This window comes from Pleurodeles waltl, chromosome 2_1 (assembly GCF_031143425.1).
Source record: "Pleurodeles waltl isolate 20211129_DDA chromosome 2_1, aPleWal1.hap1.20221129, whole genome shotgun sequence".
Taxonomy (NCBI): Eukaryota; Metazoa; Chordata; class Amphibia; order Caudata; family Salamandridae; genus Pleurodeles; species Pleurodeles waltl.
The window spans coordinates 678,189,784-678,210,223 of record NC_090438.1 but is presented as its reverse complement, the minus strand read 5'-3'; positions in this window follow the sequence as shown (position 1 = coordinate 678,210,223).

Here is a 20,440-nt window from a genome sequence, read left to right as displayed (position 1 = left end):
GTTTGTGGGGTGGCCTGGGGTCCCTGGGGAGGTGGATACACTGCTGATTGACGTGTCCTGGAGACAGAGGTATGGGCCCGCTCGGTGGGTGATGTGGTGGTGTTTCCTGAGGGGAGAGGCTCTGTGGTGGTGTGTGACTGCGGCTGGGCCAGGTTGGTCATCCAGAGCCATGCTAGCAAAGCTGCTTTCATCAATGTTGGCCTCTTCTGGTGGAGGGGGGACTGGATGTTGCTGGCACCTCTTCTCCGGGGACTTTGGCTGGGGGACCTGTGGGAATGTAAATGTTGTGTTATTGTTTCTGTGTGTGACATCATGTACATGGGTGTGTTGGCCTCTATAATTGCTGTTGCTCTGGCAGATTTGCCTTTGTGTGAGTTTTTATTTGTTGGACTAGGTGATTCTCTCTAGTGTGTATGCAGTGGTGATGGGTGTCCATGCAGGTCTATGAGGGGTGTCCATGCATTGGTGTTGCATGCAGGGCTTGGTATTGGGATGAGTGGGTTGTGATGGTGGGGTATGTGGGATGGGGTGGAGTGATGGGAGTGAGGGTAAGGGTGGGGGTTTGTGATGGCATGCAGGTGGGGGGGTGATAGTAATAGTAACTCATGCCAGGCCCTCAGGATGCATGATTGCCAAGACTTGCTCCTCCCATGTTGTTATTTGTGGGGGAGGAGGTAGGGGTCCACCGCCAATCCTCTGTACATCTAGTTGGTGTCTTGCTGCTGTGGAACACACCTTCCCCCATAGGTCGTTCCACCTCTTCCTGATGTCATCCCTTGTTCTGGGGTGCTGCCCAACGGCTTTGAACCTTTCCACGATTTTCCACCATAGCTCCATCTTCCTAGCAATGGATGTCTGCTGCACCTGTGATCCAAAGAGCTGTGGCTCTACCCGGATGATTTCCTCCACCATGACGCTTAGCTCCTCCTCTGAGAACCTGGGGTGTTGTTGTGGTGCCATGGGTGTATTGTGAGTGGTGTGGGTGAGGGTGTGTGGGGTGATGTGTTGGGGTGTGTGATGTAAGGTGCGTGGATGGTGTATAGGTGATGATGTTATGTGGCTCAGGTTGTGTGGTGCTCTTGCTCTCTCTCTCTCTCTCTGTTGGCAATTGTTTTAAATGGTAAAGGGTTGTGGGTAAAGTGGGTGTGTGTTTTATAGTGGTGTGGGTGTGTGGGTGTGGTGTGTGTGTATGTGTATCAGGTGTGTGTAGTTTGAACTGTCCAGTGTGGGTTTGGGTATCGCCAGTTTATCAATGATCTTTGTGCTGGCGGAATTGTGTGTGTGGCTGTATAGTGACGGTTTGGTATGTGTGTGTCATAATATGCTTGGCGGATATCCGCAGCGGCGACATTAAGTTTGGCGGCAGTCGGCATGGCAGTAAGCGGGATTTACTGCCAATGTCATAATGAGGGCCTATATGTTTGACAAGGATATTGTTTTCCACGAGATTGTGTCAATGATCCATTGTCCCATGAAGGAAACAATGGAAACTGTTGTTAGAGAGAAAGTTATTAGTCAGTTCAACTGCTTTTGTACATTGGGCAATTCTCTATCGGCCTCTCAATCTTTGGTGAGAAACAGAGTGAACATTTTGACAATTTATGTCCATGTCTTTTGACGTCTTGGACTGGAGAGGTTAACATGAAGGAAGGCCAGTAGAGTTTTAGACTGAGTTCTAGCTTTTAGGAAATGCGCAGCACACAATTTCACTGCACAGGAGCCCTGCAGGTCTGCAGGGCTGTGTTGATGAATGCCTTCCAGTAGATGGCAAGCAGTTCCGGCTTACGTGCTCAGTCATAGGCAGTTGAGCAATAGAGCAGTGGCAATGAGTTTGGGTGCAAGCTCAACATTTTAAAAGCAATTTGGGGCAGATTTTCACTCCTTAGGAGGGCTACTGAAGGCTAATGTTTATATAACACCGCTCAGGTATAGTCCTCAAGACCGAGCCATGATGGAAATTTTGTGTAGTCCCTTTAATAAGGTTGTTTGAACAAACCTCCATTTTGCATTGAGCATTGATATAGAAAATGATTTTGCAATTATGCAAGGGTTACCCAACAACAGGTGTGAAAAGTCTTCCGTTCACACTTGTTCCAATAATCATTATTGTCTGTACAATTTGGACACTGTTTGTGATATACACTGTAGAAGTCTAGATGCAATCAAAGACAAAAACCCATCAATAAATTGCATAACTTTATTTAACGTGGCACAGGGACAGCTGACTTGAAAAGCAAAAAGAAAGATTTGCAGAACTCCCACACAATCTTTTATTCCTGTGAATCACAAAAAGCCATAACTAGACGTTTCATCAATCGTCCAATGGAAATTGAGTACATTATCATTTCAATGCAATCCTAAACCTATCAATCAATCAATCAATCAATCAATAATTTGTTAAGCACGCTACTCACCCGGTAGGGTCTCAAGGCGCTGGGGGTGAAGGGGTAGGGGTGGCTACAGCTCGAATAGCCATGTTTTGAGGCGCTTTCTGAAGGCCAGGAGGTCCTGGGTCTTGCGTAGGTTGGTGGCGAGGGAGTTCCAAGTTTTGGCGGCGAAGTGGGAGAAGGATCTGCCACCGTAGGTGGTGCGTTGGATGCGGGGGACTGTTGTGAGGGCGAGGTCGGCCGAGCGGAGCTGGCGGGTCGGGATGTGGAAGTTAAGTCGTTCGTTGAGGTAGGCCAGTCCAACTCTACTGGCATCACATGTCCAGTAATCGGCAGTCAAGATTTCCCAACATCTAAATAAAAGATACAATCAAATTAAGAAATTAATAGTGCATGATAAGCAAATACATAATGGTAGCCGACATGTCCCGCATGGTGGCAGTTGGGGACTTTCAAAATTGAGAAAAACATTCAAGATTGAGAAATACATTAACCAAATAGGAGGTGTCCTATCCATAAATAGGATGTTATTGCTGAGCTAGCATGCTATGATAAATCAAGAGTATGGTCTCTTGAGCAAGTCTTGTATCATGTTGCATTCTATGTTTATATTCATAAAATGAGAAAAACAATGGTTCATCGGATTCATGTGCTTCCACAACAGGCATTGTCATCATTAAGTATCATGGGACTGAGCAAGACAAATTGGATTCTATACCTGAAAAGACAATGCAAGTCCACAACACCATGTAGCCCCATTTACCAGAGGTCACTGAATTATCCTTGGTATAGACACTGAAACACAAAACAACACAAATGCTGCCACCATTCAGGACAACAGTAAGGGGGATGGGGGGAGGTGATCCTTGATATTAACATGTGAGGAGAGTTTAGGCTTTCTCCACTTCAAGGGTATACGAAGGTTTACTTTAGGACAGTAGGCTACTCTAGTACATATACAATTTGAGGAGAACCCTTTGTATTAGGAGCCACTCAAAACTCAGTCAAAAAGAGAAAAATGCAATAGGACCTCAAGGGCAACAGAAACAAGCATTAGCAAAACCAATAGAATTATCCTTTTCAGACCTATTAGCTTTGCCAATTATTTTTAGTCTTCCTCCACGATATCCCAAATGTTGTGCATCATGGCGAAAAAAAAGTAAAAATAATAAGCTATGATGCAATGGTTGCATCATTTTGTAGGCACATGCAGCATGCCTGTGTGTGCTTAAAAATAGTACACAGGTTTTTTTCTTTTTTACCGACTGAGACCAATAAATAAAAAAGTTGTGCAACAGTGTTTTTTGATGTGTGGGTAAGGGAGGAACATGGAGGATGTGGCTGGGGGAAGCAAAACAGAGGGCTGGGGTGGAGCAAAGCAACATGAAGGAAGTGGCTGGGGAAGCAACACAGGGGAGAACAAAAGTAACGGATAGAACGGATCAGGAGTAGAAGCAATGGGAAAGAGAGATGGAGGACACGGCAAGAAGGAAGCAGCATGGAGGGTTGGGATGGGGAGGAGAAGCCACAGGCAAGACAGAAGGAGGGTGTGGGTGGGGGAAGCAACTTGGAGGGTGGAGGTGGGGAGGAGAAGCAACTTGAGCAGCTCGCAACAGAGCAATGTGGGGCAGGTGTGGAGAAACACAAGGGTGAGACAGTAACGGGAGAAAATAGACAAATGCAAGCACAATATGGAGGGGCCAGGAAGAAGCACGTGGGTGACAGAGAGAAACATGGAGTATCGGGGGTGGGAGATGTACACAAGGGAGTCAAATGGAAACATATGAACTGTCATGAAGTGCTTAGCCAAAAAGAAACAAAATGATGCTTGACAGGTAGGCAGTGGAAGCATAGAAGCCAGACAAACAAAACAGATGGTAAAGTGGCTATGCTGCATGGGAGGGCTAAACACAGGATTGAGAAGCTTGGACACAAATAAAAAACAGGAGAATGAGAGTGAGAGGAAGACCACCAATGGTAAGCAATGGATGGGCTCCAAGCCCCTGTGTATTCTTGATAAGCTCACAATATGTCCCCCGACAGATACCGATCAATGGAGTGTGACATTTTGATAATTTGCCTTAGCTTAACCATTGTATAAACAGCCCACTGTCTTGCTCATGCTAACTATGATACCAATATGAACCATCTCTGAAGTTTAAAACCTCATTTTCATGTCTGCCATAGAAAGTAAGAAATTCTCAAGTTCTTTGCTTAGTTCTGAAGGTTTACATTGTTGTATCTTTTTTAAAGATGCCGGCCATCCATCTATCCATGCAATCTGCATCCTGCATCCATTCAACCACGCACCCATCCATGAAGCCTCCTTTGTTCGAATTCCACTTCATGAGCTCCATTAGATCCCTGCATAAAAAAATATATAAATGTTCCTTCTATATGAATATCGTTCAGCTTTTATGGTCATTGGATTTAGGGGGATCCTCTTGTTGCTCGATTCCTAGATTCACTGATTATTTTTGTTAGTAAACCTTTTTGGAGATCAAGTATGTTTCTGAGCAGTTTATTCAACACCCATGTATCCTTGCTCTACTGTCTATCCCCACACCACTCTTCCCCTCTTTTCTCTTTCCTTTCTCACCAAGGGAGTACCCAAAAAATATAATACCCTCACTCTCAACTATATCCTAAATATCACTGAGTGACCAAGTGACACAAGTAAGCCATGTAGTCATTTGAGCCATTGCTGCCCCTGAAAGAAATAGGAGATTCTGAAATGTATTTATTTACTTCCTTCCTTCTTTCCTTCCAGTCATCCAGTCATCCATCTATACGCCCATCCATTTCTTCACCCCTGCTCTCCACTCCTCCAAACCTCCCATACCCCTCTCTTCTTTCTACTTCAAGCGGTGGTATTCATGAGCTTCCATTCAAAGTCAAAGGAGACATAAACACCAATTTAAATATTGCATGTTACTGAGAACTGCCCACTGTCACACACGCCGCACTCAGCTGCTAAAGCCAGGGGTTCGTAACACTCCTTGTTGTCACTCTTAGTCTGTTACATTTCACCTCCGTTTCTAGTTTGCTTTGCCTTTCTCTCCTCTCTACCCCTTTAATGGCAGTAGTTTAACTCAAATCAGTTTTCAACTCCAGAAAAGAAAGGAACATATTTTAAAACTGTTTTTTTCAACTCTACAATTTCTGATTTATTTATTTTAAATCCCTGCCAGCATCAAAAATGTCTCAACACTGCAAAGTGGCACCCTTTCTACCTGACAATGGCCTTGACAAAGCATCCCCTTCCCCTCAGAGTCTCCACTTACTTGATCGATCCGTAGACAAAGATAGCCCTCTATGAACTGGTGCCCTGGCCCCTGTTCAATAATCCCATAATTTAGTGATGGGCCTGGAGTTTGATGCTACTTCTTAAGTATTCAGGATGCTCTGGGCCTCGAACAGAAATGCAGGGAAAGGAGCGACATTCATTTATCGGGATGGGAGAGGAAAGAAGAGTTCTGGTGCCCAAAAACAAATGCAGTTGGGGTTCACTGGCAACCACAAATTAAGTACTGTGAGTGATAAAGTCCAATGTGGACTTTGTGTATCTGAGTGCATGAGCTATAAAGAAAGAGAAACCTGTAGTCTTTGTCAATCATTCTTCGATTGAATTCAGAGCAATGAGAAATCTACACTTGATTAGGGCACATCACAGAAGTACCTATGTAAGTAAACACGTACATGATAACATTAGGTGGGTTTCGCCTAGCAAAGTTGAAAGCATAAAAAATAGCTCGTGCTTATATATAACGATAGGCAATGGTAGTTTGTGATGAGTACAACCTTTTGCCAAGCATAAACTATTAGGGTGAAAAGAAAGTCTTACTCTCTTGTCAATACAATTTTTTTACATTTTAATACCGTTTGGCCTTTTCTTGCTCTTGCTCAATGAACGGATACACATGCAGCCTTGGAGATAGGTGGGCAGGCAGGTTGGGAAGCTCCAGATGTCATGAAAGAGGGAGAGTGAAAAGGAGGGAAACGAAAGACAACACAGTGGTAGCTGCTCAGAAACTTGATGGGTTAGGCATAAAAGGCACTATCAGCAGGAGTACGAGAAACAGTCGGATGGGTTCATGGAGTAAAACAGATTGTAGTCGTTTTTTAACCATCATTTTCCCACAGATCCCCAATACCCTTGAAAGCCTAAGTAAGGCAGGCAGGATGTTGATGAAAAACTGCAAATAGCACAAACAATAAGGGCCCATAGACAGATGCCCTTGCTCTGCCCTTTCCCAAGCACAGACTTCCTGGGTGTGAACAAATAGTACTGAACATGAGCTAGACGTCATGAGAGTGGCAAGTTTTGCAGCAAAGGCGAATAATTGTTTTTGCCACAAAACAGCTTAAGAATTATAATTGTCTTCTTGAGATATGGACAATACAGTTTTTTTTCTATCGTTTTGTCCTTACTGACACATCTCCATTACGACTCGATTTCCTCAAATTTTTAATGCGCCAATCCCAATGGCGTAAACACTAAATTTAGCCTGTGTTGATCCTTTTCTGCAGAAGGTGTTTGGATGTTTTGCAACAGAGAAACAATTTTGTATTCAGCGACATAAAATGAGTCTGCCGGGTAACGGCAGTGCCGGTCGATGATGAAAGCAGAAACTCTGAGCCTAGGGATATTTACCTCAAGTGAAGACAGACAGAGTTACAAATCTCTCTACACATCCGGATTTACAACGCCTTGGGGATGTGGCACATATTGCTTTCCCAATGAGCACAAATCTTTAAGAAGCATAGCAAGAGGGTTTCCTCACACCTTATAGTCAGCGGTTAGCTGCATGCTATAACATTTCACATACATCTGTGTTCTGTTATTGTTTCTAAATAAATTGAATTTGCTTGGGGGGACCTGAGGTCTGTTTAGCACTGACAAGCACATTTTCAACATTTTCAGTATCCATATAAGCATACTTTCAGGAGGAATGCATGTGAGTGCATGCCCCCCTCACACCCCTCCTCCCGCACACACACATAAGCACCTGCAATAATGATGCCTCTCTGCTGGCTTCCCTGACTGAGGTTATGCTCTCCCGCTTTAATCCATTACTAAAGCCTGGACTGGATTAGCCCTCAGGAAGTGATGCTTCCTGCCAAACAATGTTAGGATGGTGAGCGACGAGAGCAGAAATACAGACGAGTGGCTGCAGGAGCTAGCAAAATACTCTGCACAGGGAACCTAACATGTTTGTTTCTCCTAATGATTTGCAAAAATTGTCAACAATGATGACCCTGTGAAGATCTGTTCTTTGAAGAGAGCATGTGAAAGGGGGTGGACGAGGGAAGTGGAGGGAGAAAAGAGCTGGCAAAGACAAGGGCTGAAAAAGAGTTGCTGAATAATAAAGGGAAGAAAGTACAGACTTAAATAAAATTAACAAGATCAGAATAGGTGCCCTTCACCAAGTTGTTTTAAGGACATTTACTTTGTGGATTGTTCTTCCTAGTTGCTATTCAAGTCCCCAGCAAAAAGAAAAAGTCATCGATTTAAGTAGGACAAAGTAGCACATTTATGTCAATTGTAGGTAGGTCTGGACAGAATATGTAGCCCTTGAGAGCAACAAACGTAAAACTTGGGCTTTTGTCAGTCTGCCATCTTGGTTAAAAGCCTTTGTGCTTGGACAGATTTAAGGCCTCATTATGAGTCTGGCGGTCTTCAGACCACCAGACCCACTGTGGTGGTTGGACCGCCCCGGTCGTGGCAGTCCAATCGCCACATTATGACTGTGGCAGAGCCGCCATGGTCCAACCACCGACAGTGCCAGGCTGCCGCCAGCCTGCAGCTTGGCAGTCCCGGTGGTTATGATCCACCAGGGCAGCGTTGCAAGCAGAATAGGGGCATCTGGGGACTCCTGGGGGCCCCTGCACTACCCATGCTCTTGGCGCGGGTAGCGCAGGGGCCCCCATGCACAGCCCCATTGTGCATTCCACTGCGTGAATTATGGGCAGGGGAATGCACAACAGGTTCTGCTGTACCCGCCGCACAGCCCCATTGGCGCTGGCTCCATTAGGAGCCGTGTCAATGTTAAGGGCCTGTTCGCACTGTTTACGCCTGCCGACACTGTGGTAAACTCTTAACGGGGCCAGCAGTGTTCAGGCCATGGAGGAACGAGTTTGGTGGGTGGCCTCTGCCACATGCCAAACTCGTAATGCGGCTCTTAGTGTACAACTCCCCTGAAAATAAAGGCAAAGAGTGAGATTTCAGCAGGTAACTTTCTGCCTTCTCAGTTTCAAAGGTGAAAGAATCTCTGGTAAGGGTACATCAGCCTTGTCTTTTAATTGAATTTAAGTGAAATGTACACACTTCACCACGCTTTTGAGGAGTGACTTTGGTTTATGTTTATTTGCTTGTGTCCTACATATTGCAAAATGGCATTGCTTCTGGTGCTGGAGCATAATAGATATACATAGTGAAAAAAAGTTACGTTTGATTAATGCCAAACTGATTTGGTTAAATCGGTCATGTCCAGAAGTCAAGAAGGAGTGCATAAGTAATATTGCTCTTGGCAGGTTGGTAACACAGTAGTCACAGGGATATTATTTTGTTAGTGTGTACATTTACCTTGAATCACATTCATTGATATGATGCTGTTAACGCATGTGCTTAGTGGTACTTAATTTACAAAATAATCAACCTGGTGGGAGCCATCACATTGGGGTCATTATCATCCTTCAGGGAGCAATTCCAGACAAGCCTTGATTTTTAATGCATTTAATATAATAATGGTTTAATTCACGTCACTTCCAGCTGATAACTACTTGCCTAACCAGTATTTCACTTACATAATTTCAATTTGACATGATGATGGGTTATTGAAGTGCCCTCATACCTACATGCATTTTAAGATTCATTAAGTAGCTTTATGCTTCCCTAGTTTTGGAGACAGGTTTTCAGTTAGCGAATGAGCCAAGATGAACCTCAAAGATTCAGGGCCTCATTACGAGTCTGGCGGTCTTTTGGCAAGACCACTGCGGTGGCGGCTGTCAAAAGACCGCCATATTGATGGTCATCTGACAGCAGTATTAGGAGTTACACTGTGAAGTCTACCAAAAAACAGCTAAATTTCCAAAAAAGGCAGGACACTGGAGGACAGAAAAGAGGTGGTTCCACCACCACTACCGCCAGCCCGACAAAACTCCTCCCATCAGATTACGATCCACAAATCACAACATCGGTTCTTCCACAGTAGAAAACCATTGGTGGTGCAAACCACAGAGTTCTCAACGCACATCACACTGAACACAACACCACATTGAATAGTTTGAATACCTCACACCTGACACAAATTCACACACCTGACATACCTACACACTCCGCTATAAAACACACCCCTACACAACCCACAAAACTTTGCAACCAGAACGCCACTCACAGCCACAGAATAGCAAAAATAAAAAGGACTAGCTAAACTAACAATAAGCACTCCTACATATTTCACTCAGCACTCATCCCACACTTGCACAACACACAATTGTTCAACCCACAAAATACACAGCAACCGTCACCCTCTCACATCACAGCAACCACACCTTACCACTAACATTTTTTCATCCTTTTTTCACTACCTCACCGTCTTTACCACCACTAACATGTTCCCACAAAAACACCCATGTTTCACGGATGAGGAGTTGAGGGTCATGGAAGACAAAATTGTCAGGGTAGAGCCACACCTGTTCAGAGCACAGGCCCAGCAAACATCAATAGCCAGGAAAACGGAGTTGTGGCAATGAATAGTTGACAAGATCAATTCTGTAGGCAGCTATCTATGCAGAAGGGAGGACATCAGGAAGAGGTAGAATTACATCAGAGGGAAGTCACTTTCCATGGCATCCAGGCACCAAGTGGTGGTACTGAAGACTGGCGGTGGGCCACCACCTCCTCCCCCTACTTTCACATCTTGGGAGGAGAAGGACTTGGACATACTGTATCCTGAGGGCCTGACAGGAATACCTGGGTGAGTGGAGTCAGGTTAGTCATCACAACATTCATGCCACTCAACCGTCAGGTACTGCATGCTCTCTCAACAACTTATCTCACCCCAGTTAACACACCACCCACTACACCTATGTCCAAATCACTGAATACCCCTCTCTGGCATGCCACGCAACCACTAAACTCAACTGACCCCACATCCCTTGGAAATGGAAGTGAGATACTGGGTAACAATAGCACTACAACTTCCAGAATGGAATATCCCATCATTGTGAAAACCTGGAGAATGCACCAAATATTAGATGTCATGCATGTTAAACTAACTTTTTATCTAAACCATTTTGAATGTCCTAGTGTGGACCAGTATATGGCAATGACAACAATGTATTGGCTCACTCACACTATCATCCCAAGTAAAACACATCTTTATCTGAGTGCCCATTCATAATGGCCTCAGATCAAAAATTCCTAAGCTACAAATGTACTCACCTGGGTTGGAAATTCAGATGGCTGAGTGGATACACATGCAGTACATCCAGATAGAGGTCAATATTCATTGCTTACTCACATGTGGTGTCCCTACAATGACACCAATGTGCATTGTACAGCTCTTATTTGTGCTATCTATCATGCCAGACAGTTCACTAGGGAACAGGGGTGAACAGCCATGTCAATAATCCGCAACATCAGATGGCATCAGCAGTAAAATCACTACCAACCTAGTCTAATAACTCTAAAAATGGAGTATGGAATTGAAGTCAGAGACTTTTATGTTGTGCCTAGTTATGCTGAGCTGCAGCTGTCAATATCAATGCTGGGAGTCATGTTAAGGCTCTGTCTGCATCTCACACAACTGCAGCAATACCCCTAATTGAATCAGAACTCTGTGTTCCACTTCTCCTACAGGTAACTTTTCCAGTGTCACCGTGGACAGGATACCCGAGACTGTCACTACCCCTCTGGATGAAGGCCCCTGTGGGGACAACATCCCTGGATGTCTGGACACTGAAGATAAACCTGGCCCATCAGGGACACCTAGTCATTCAACAACTGTCAGCCTCACCCTGCCCACATCTACTCCTCCCACCCCTGGTGCATCTACAATAGAGGCAACCACTCCCCCCCAACCTGCGTTCCAAGGACTGTTCCATCCATTATGTGCCCCACCATACCTGATTCTCCTCTTGTCACCCTTGACAATGATGGTCCTGCCGCAACTGGGAGGGGGCACACTGTGCTAGGGGCACAGGCACATGGGGGTAGGGTGTGTCGGAGGGATACTGTGGGCAGGAGGATTGGGTCTCAAAGAGACAATACTGACTAGGAAACCACCTCCCAAGTCTTGGGAGCCTACCAAAAGTCCCAAAGCATGATGGGCCAAGTAATCACCATGGTGGGGGAAATCCAAAAGCTGCAGAGGGACAACTACCAGGAGGTCATGCAGCAGTGGCAAGCACAAAATGCCATCCTGACTTCTATTGCTGGGGTGCTGCGGGACATCAACACTACCCTGAGTAGGTCTGCAAGACAACATCAGGCCTCTTCCACTACTAATGACTCTTCAGGCCCTTCAACATCTGCGGCTGCTAGTGGAATGAGGCCCTGCCAGGGGAAGGACATGACCCAGTCACCCCACCCTCTGTAGCTGAAGAATCCCCGCAAATGTGGATGCTCACTCAGACATCCAGTAGAAGCAAATGCCAAGATCAAACCTACTGTCAGGAAGTGAACCTCTCCTGACTTGTTCCCCTTGTTTGCCACAGATACACCCTGGTGACTGTTCTCTAACCAAACTCCATTTTCCTTCTTGAAAGGACACTGGGCATGTGTATCCTAATGGTGTAGCATCTACCCTCATGATTCCAGCCACCATGACTGAACCCTTCACTTTTAATTTTGTGTTTTTGTTAGTTACTAGTCACACATATTGTTTTACTGTTCACAGTAATTCACCCTTGACTGCAGGCCCTTTGTATGTGTCATTTATCACCCATGTACAACTGTTATGCAAGGCAGCTCTGCTATCAATATGTCCTTTGTATTGTTCAACCTATGTAATGGACATCACAAGTGGACTCTATCATCAGAAGACTCTTTACATTAGGATTCCAACATGGACAGAATCAAAAACTGTTCTATGCTACATTTACACACATTTATTGGTAGGCATGCAAACAGCACATAGAGCATAACTGGGTGTAACATCAGGATGTTTGCTAAGGTGTCATACAATGCTAAACCACAGGATACAGAAGTTAGGGTCATGTTAGTCTCCCTACAAGGCAGGAGGCACAAAGATTGGTCCTTTGTATCACCTGGTGAACCCAGTATCACATACCTATTCCATTGCTTCTAAATATCCACATCCCATGGTACAGACAGATATTAGTACTTATGTTCCCAGTCCAGTGATCTCTCACTTACATTGGTCACATACCTGTAGGCTTGTCACTCACCTTAGTCAGTCCACAGAGACATGCAAATCGGCCTGCAAAGTAGGAATGCACTGGCAGCTACGTTCAAGTAAGTATACACACAACAGAAACTATTGTGATGGGTGAGGCTATGGTCCTACATTTACACATGAGCCAGACACATATGGAGACACAAATGACACCATTTAACCACTACCTCTACCGTACAGGTGAACTTGACGAGGAAAACACTTACTACCAACTTAGTGTCCTGACAGTCTAACAATGTCAGTTAAACCAACATACTTGTTATTATTAGTACCTGGTTTCAGCCATGTTAACGTCTCGTGTCATGAGGATTGCCCTGCAGTCTCCTGCTTCATTTTCCTCTGGCTCTTCATCACTTGGCAATCTACATTTCTGCCCACAGGTTCTGCTGCCTTCCCCTCATCTGGTTTAAATGGTATCTGACATCTCAGGGCAAGATTGTGGAGGATGCAACGATGATTTGACATACCTTGTTGGATAAGTAGAGGAGGGCTCCTCCTGAAATGTCCAAGCACCTAAATCTTGCTTTCAGGAGTCCAAAAGTCTGCTCCATGACACGCCTTGTCCTCCTGTAGGCCTCATTGTAGCAGACTTCCCCTGGCCTGGATGGGTACCTCACTGGTGTCAACAACCAACGGCGGTTAGGATAGCCAGAGTCACCTGTAAGCAATTTGGTAGAACAACACACACATATATGTGGGACATACAACATTGAGATGCCAGTAAACATATTTTGTAAACACACATTTCAATTGCAACTTACCAACCAGCCAGGCCCTCACTGTATGGAGTCGTGTCATCAGCAGTGGGACACTGCTGTTATGCATGATGAAGGAATCATGGACTGATCCTGGATACTTAGCATTGACTTGTGAAATGTACTGGTCTACCTCACACACCTCTTGAATGTTTATGTTCCTATAACCTGTTCATTGGTACTGGGGAGAACCAAGGCAACATGCCATCAATGGCTCCAACCACGTGTGGAATGTGTCCCATAGCATACAACTCTGCCGAATCTGCATGTTGGGGAACCATGATGTAGCTGTCCAGGTGTTTCAACAATGCATACAGTGCATCCTTCAAAACCAGACCGAACATGGGCTGAGACATCCCTGCAGTTAGAGCCATTGTATTCTAAAAGGACCCAGTGGCCACAAAGTGTAGTACTGACATGACTTGAATGATGGGAGGTAAGCTATAGGGATTGCGAATGGCAGGCATCCGATCTGGCTTCAACTGATCACGAACATCCATGATAGTATGCCAATTCAGCCGATATGTCTGGATATTATGTCTTTCCTCCATGGTGTAGAGGTCAACAAGTGGACGGTGCACTGGTGGTTGTCTTCCTCTTCTCATGGCAGTGTAACTATGTGAAAACATGTAAAATAGTATGTGATATGCAGCATGCACACATCATGTAAATGTCCATGTACAAGTCACGCATATCAGACCTCAAAGTCGGTTACAACCTCTTACATCTACAGTACAACACATAGTTATGCATCCGATGGCACTCTCCATGGTGCACATTCCCTCAAGTACCTAATGCACTACACATACATATTCATCTTTTACAGTATTTGTTTGCTAGTACAATCGACTTGACATGTCGTACACATATTGTTGCACATTATCTACATTGACAACGCACATAGGATTCTGAGACTAGGTGTACATTGCTATCACCACATGTCATTCAGTTACACAGTTTTTACTGTTCACATGCACAAATAGAAAACTAAACATGTAGGCTGTATTTACAGACATACTGCACAGCACAGGGCATAGTCTATGACACAGATTACAAAACTCTTCCATACATGAAATGTTCACAAAATCGGAGTGGCCTGACCTACTGTACTGGACATGTGGAGATGACCTAAGTCCGCCGGCGGAAGTTGTCATGGTGGTGTGCCATCATAACCGTGGTGAAAAATACCATTGGAATACATTGCTGTGTTTGGTGGACTTGGCCAATGGCGAAGTCCGCCAGTCATGACGGTCCTGTACGTCACCGCCATCTTCTGCAGTATTGCTCATTTGACTCCTGACACTGCTGCTAGCAAGACCTCCACTACCTGACCTGCTGTGTACAGCCTCTGGGAACTATCATGCCACATCCTGCAGGTGATAGCACCTCAGCCTTCAATACTAAAGAGCTGGAGAAGCTTGTAGAGGAGGTCTTACCCCTGTATGAACAGCTTTGTAGGGCACCAGAGGAGCAGGTGAGTCCAATGGTATACCAATGTGTGAAAGGTGTGGTGTATGATGGTGTACCTGAAATGAAAAGTAGTGAGTGTGTTGATGCATGCAGATGCTAAATAGTGAATGAGTGTGAACAGAGAGGATGGGAATGGTTGCCTACTTGCTGTCACTGAAGCGTTCTGTCCTCTTACTTGTGTTGGTATGTTGCATGTGGACATGACTTTTTTCTTTTGTCTGTGTCATCCATGCAGGTCCACGCCCATCAAAAAAAGGGAATCTGGTGTGTAATTGCCATGGAAGTGCGGACCCTGGGCTTCCACAGGCAGTGGAGCACCCACTGTAGGAAGTGGTGGTAGGTCCTGAGATGCTGGGCCTGGTAGATCACAGAGGTCCAGCTGGGGATGTCCTCCCAACAAGGGAGGTGTGATCTTCAAACCTTGACCACCCTAATGGCCCGCATTTTGGAGATTACCTACCTTGGGGTGGATGGGCATTTGAGGACAGCACAGCAGCCACAAAGGGGTAAATACTGACAGATCCCATTTACATGCCTCTGCCAGTTAAGTGTATAATGTCTAAGTATCTCAGCTGTGACAATAAGGTAAGTGCTACAGGTCATGTGTCTCATAGGAAGACACAGTACTACAGTTGCTAACATTAAAACACAGTTGTGGCCAATGTGTATAGGGACATGTTAATCACGTATGTCAACCAAATAGTATAACTGCATGTGGAGCTGCACATGTGACTGTGCCATATGTGTAACTCTTCTCAAACATAGCTATATGTCACCTACTGTGTCATCCTTCCCACCTAGTGTTCCCAAGTCCATTTACCCAAATGGTAAGTTGTATAGCTCTTTAGTCTCTGAACAGTCCTATTCAACTGGATTTTGGTCTGTGTGCAACATTGGGTCTGACAGATGAGTAACAGGGCCAAGTAATCCTGTATACTGAAATAGAAGGAAACTTCATGTGAGCCTGTCATCCCAATCAGGGTTTACCTGTGTCAAACTTACTACACTCCCTATGAGGATTGCGGAGGTGTCCCCATCGTCATGTCAGATTAATCAATTGGGAAAGATGGATATTTATCAGGGTGGACATTCTACATTTTGAAAATCATGTTGGTAATGTTACGTTGACATTTCAAGACATAACATTGACATGTGTTCTGATATCTTTTCTTCTAATGCTTATGGCTTTGAGAAGGTAAGTGGATAGGCTGCTGATCCCTTAGTCCATGTATATTGTCCATGCTACATAGGGCAGTTCCCTACTTACATAGATGCAACATAAACTATTTTGTGCCTACATCAGTGTCAATAGATACTTTGTGCCTATTGTTCTGTTAAACATCTTCTTTGCTAGACTTATCTTTGCTAATCTGAGGCTGATTGGACAGTTCTAGTAATAGATCTGCTCATTTCTTCCTGACTTAGTAATGTAGCAGGCCTTTCATTTGACATACGCATGTTGATGTTATGGGATTTGTTGTCATTCAATTTGCTTGACTCTAGGTGTATGTGTCATTCAGGTCACAATAATTATTGGTTATGAAAGTGTTAGTTCTGTACTAAGGTAATAGGATTCTCATGCCAGGACAGTTGTTAGTGATGTCGGTGTTTACATGTTGTCACGTAGAGCTTTCTAATCAGCGTGTATAGTGGAATGGTATGTGGCCTTCATGCACATTGTTTGGTGTCCGTTGTATTGGAGGTGTTGGTATGCTCCCTGTGGTTGTCTGTGGCTGTATCCTGTGTGCTAAGTAGGCCCCTACTGAAGGGCACAGAATGCTTGTCTATGTGTAAATGAGATAGATAAGTGGGTCCAGACACTCTTAATAAATATTTTTATGGTATATAGGCTGATGTTTCAATGACATGCTATGTCATTTTGTGAGTAACACTGTTTAGGTATGCCATAGGTTGTGTCTTCATTTGAGGTGTTTAACAGTGTGAAAGATATGGACAGATTCACAAGTTAGGTATGAGTTTGTAAAGCAACATGTTGTGTTGTAGTTGAAGTGAGATGAGATGAGTTTACTTTCATGGAACATGATTACTGGTCATGGACTGGGCACGTGTGGAGTAGGGGGAGGCATGATATTGTGTTTTCAGTAAACTGCATTTCCTATGCATGATTTGTTGATACACAGTGATGAGCTGTATGGGGAGAGACTTTAGATGTAGCCAATTCATCTTGTGCATGACGGTTTTGAGTTTCTGCTGAATTGGTTGTATGGTGATGTAGTGGTCAGATGGTTGGCTTATGTTGTAGGTGACACTGTGGTATTATGGGAATGTTGGAAGTATGTAGTTGTGACATGATGTAGGCTATAAATTGTTCCTACATGGGGCTTTCTAAGACACAGATGTGATGTTACTGTTGTGCATGATGTAATGTATGTGTATGTTAAGAATGTGATGACCCTCTCTCTCTCTTTCTGTTTCTCTGCATCGGCAGGAAAAGGAGAAGGGCACAGCCAAGTGGGGAAGCTGCTGGCCAAAGGGCCCAGAGTGCTGATACCACTGACACTGAGGGATCCAGTGTCCCGGAGGGCGAGGGAGTGCCATGGGGGACACAAGATCCACCTCATCATCATCGGAATCCTCCTCCAGTGGACACTCCCTGGCAGTGGTGGACCCTTCTGTGACCACCCTAGCACCATCTCTGTCCACACTTTCCTTACTACCACTGCTTTCCCTGTAGCTCCCCACCCAGTTGGCCGTGCCTACTCACCCAAGAGCACGGGCATCTCCCTTGCCACAGACACCTCTGCCCCTGTCAGCCCTGCTGCTTCAGTGAGGAAGCTATTGACCTCCTGAGGTCGATCTCTGTGGGTCAGTCGACCATTGTGAATGCCAACCAGAGACTGGCAATGCACGTCCAACAGAGTCCTGGAAGGCAATCACGGTGCACTGGCTGGCCTACAGAGAACCTTTCAGGCTCTTCCTCCACATGGGCGGTAGCCACTCATCCTTTGTCTTCCATCCCCCCTCCATCTTCCCCTTCCCAATCCCAAATCCCTCTTTCCCAACACAGCCAAAGGACACAAACAGACAAGCATGCATCCACGTCAACATCCAAGGGTAGCTCAGACAGAAACAGCACCACAAGACACACCACTGGCATGCACACAAGCAACATGCACCTGCACACACATCAACAGTCACAACCTGCCTTGACACCTCCACCACTCCAGCATCACAGACATAGCACCTGACACACCTGCAGACATCACACCAACATTCACAGATCCAGCCACTACACCAATCTTACCCACTGACAGTACCACAGCAGACCCTCAGACATCCACCCTAGTCACCAAATCCAGAGACACCACAACCACAGACATGCCTACATGCAGCACATCCACTATACCTACAGTCACCACCCCAACAGACATTCATCCGCCCACCATGGAATCTCCCAGCACCTTCACCCCCTCTCCTCCCAAGACACATAAACACTCACCCACTCAACAGACACCCACCACCCACAAGCATACCTCGCACAAACATGCACCCAAGACATCCACACCAACACCTCAGACAACCACTCCCTCTCCCTCCACTCCCAAACCCTTTTTCTATGACTGTCTCCTTTCTTTTTGAACTTGGCCCTTTTCCATACTCCACTCCCACCCCATAATACCCCTAAACTTGCTGTGTCCCTCCCCAAATCTGGCCCTTCCACCTCCAAGACTTCCCCTGCCCCCGCAAGGTCCCATGCCCCTCCCCCTCCAAGAAGTCTACCCCTCCACCTAAAAGCCAATTCTCCCCTAACCCTATGTCCAAGAAAGCCAGATTCCAAAGCCCCCCTTCAAAACCCGAACCCCCCTTCTCCCCTCCAGATATCCCCTCAGGTGTCTGTCTGCCCCATAGATGCCCCTGCCTGTGGAGATTACACAGGCAGTCAGGAGTCAAGTTCAGGGAACACATATGTGCACTGTATGCATTGTGACTTTTTCTAGAAGGACTGGCCTATGGCCTTTGTTTTTTCATAGTTTTAATAATTACTTATACCAACCAGTTGTTGGTTTCCCGGTTACGTCTTTGTCATGCATTTCTTTCCCTAGTATGTAGTTGTTCCTGGCTGAAATTTGTTGTGTGTCTGTATGTGTGCATGTGTGTTTTGCTTGGGCCATGTGTGTTGTTAAGGCAGCATGTGAGGTTGTGTTCAGTGATTTTGTCTGAAAGTGGTAGGGTATGTGTTGTGTGAGGGACATGTGTGTGGAATGGATTAGTTGTGTTGGTATTGTGTGTTGTTGGTGTTGTGATGTGTTTGTTGGTGTGTTGTGTGGCTTTGTGTGAATTGAGTGCGTGAGCGTTGTGTGGAGGAGATGTTGGACACGGAGTTGATCGGTAGGTAGTATGATTGTATATTTGTATGTGTGTTTTGCCTGTTGGTGTTACGTTGTGAAGTCTGTGTGATGTGTCCCTGGATAGTGTCCCCTGTGGGTCCCTGCCAAGTGATTGGAGATGGTGCGGTTGCATTGTTTTTGGGATGTGTTGTTGTGTTGTGTGGTAGTGTGTGAGTGTGGGCCTGTGTGGTGTTTTGGTGCATAGCTGTGTGTGTTTGTGACGTTTGTGTGTGTGTTGTCCATGCCGTGTTTGTTGTGTATATGCGAGTGTGTGGCTGTCTGTGAGTGTGCGTGTCAGTGTGCAGTTACGGGTGAGTGTCACCCTCACACCCCCTTCCTGAAAGTATGGTGTGTGTGTGTTTGTACAAATATTGTCAATATACAACAGTTACAGGTAAGTGTGTGTACTTACGGTTAATTTTTTCTTGTCATCGCCGCTGATTCTGAAGTATTTGAGCGAGCAGGAGCAGCGGGAAGATTTGTAGTTCTGGTTACATGGCGGCTCCGGAGGTGTATGGCTTCCTGAAGGTGGGTGTCTCCTATATTCAGTTTGTTTCTGCCTGGATTTCCCTGGTGGTGTGATCATGGCGGAAACCTAGGCAGTGTGCAACCTCATAAGCTGTCCGGCTGAAACATGGTCCCTACCGTCCTGCAGGTGGCTACCGTAGTCCGTGGCGGCCAGACTGCTGTGGTGGTGCCGGCGGTGCATTGGCTGTATTCTGTTGGGAATGCTGCCGAGGTCATAATATGGCAGTCTTCTCTGCAAGCCTGTTGGCAGTACGACCGCCACTGCCAACATGGCTGTGCTGCGACCGCCAAACTCGTAATGACCCACTCAATGTTTTGCTCTGCATTGGTTATTCCCATTTTTGGTAGATTACTTTACTGGAGGAACAGCTAACGTCTATGTTATCCCTAAAGGGTCTAAGATGGTAACAGTGACTCTGTGGGGTGTGTTTCATGGTGTTTTAGTGCATGTCTAGATAGAAACTACACACCGCACAAATAGCATGAGTATGGCTTGCAGTGTTCACTTGCACATGCTGCACTTGTTTCAA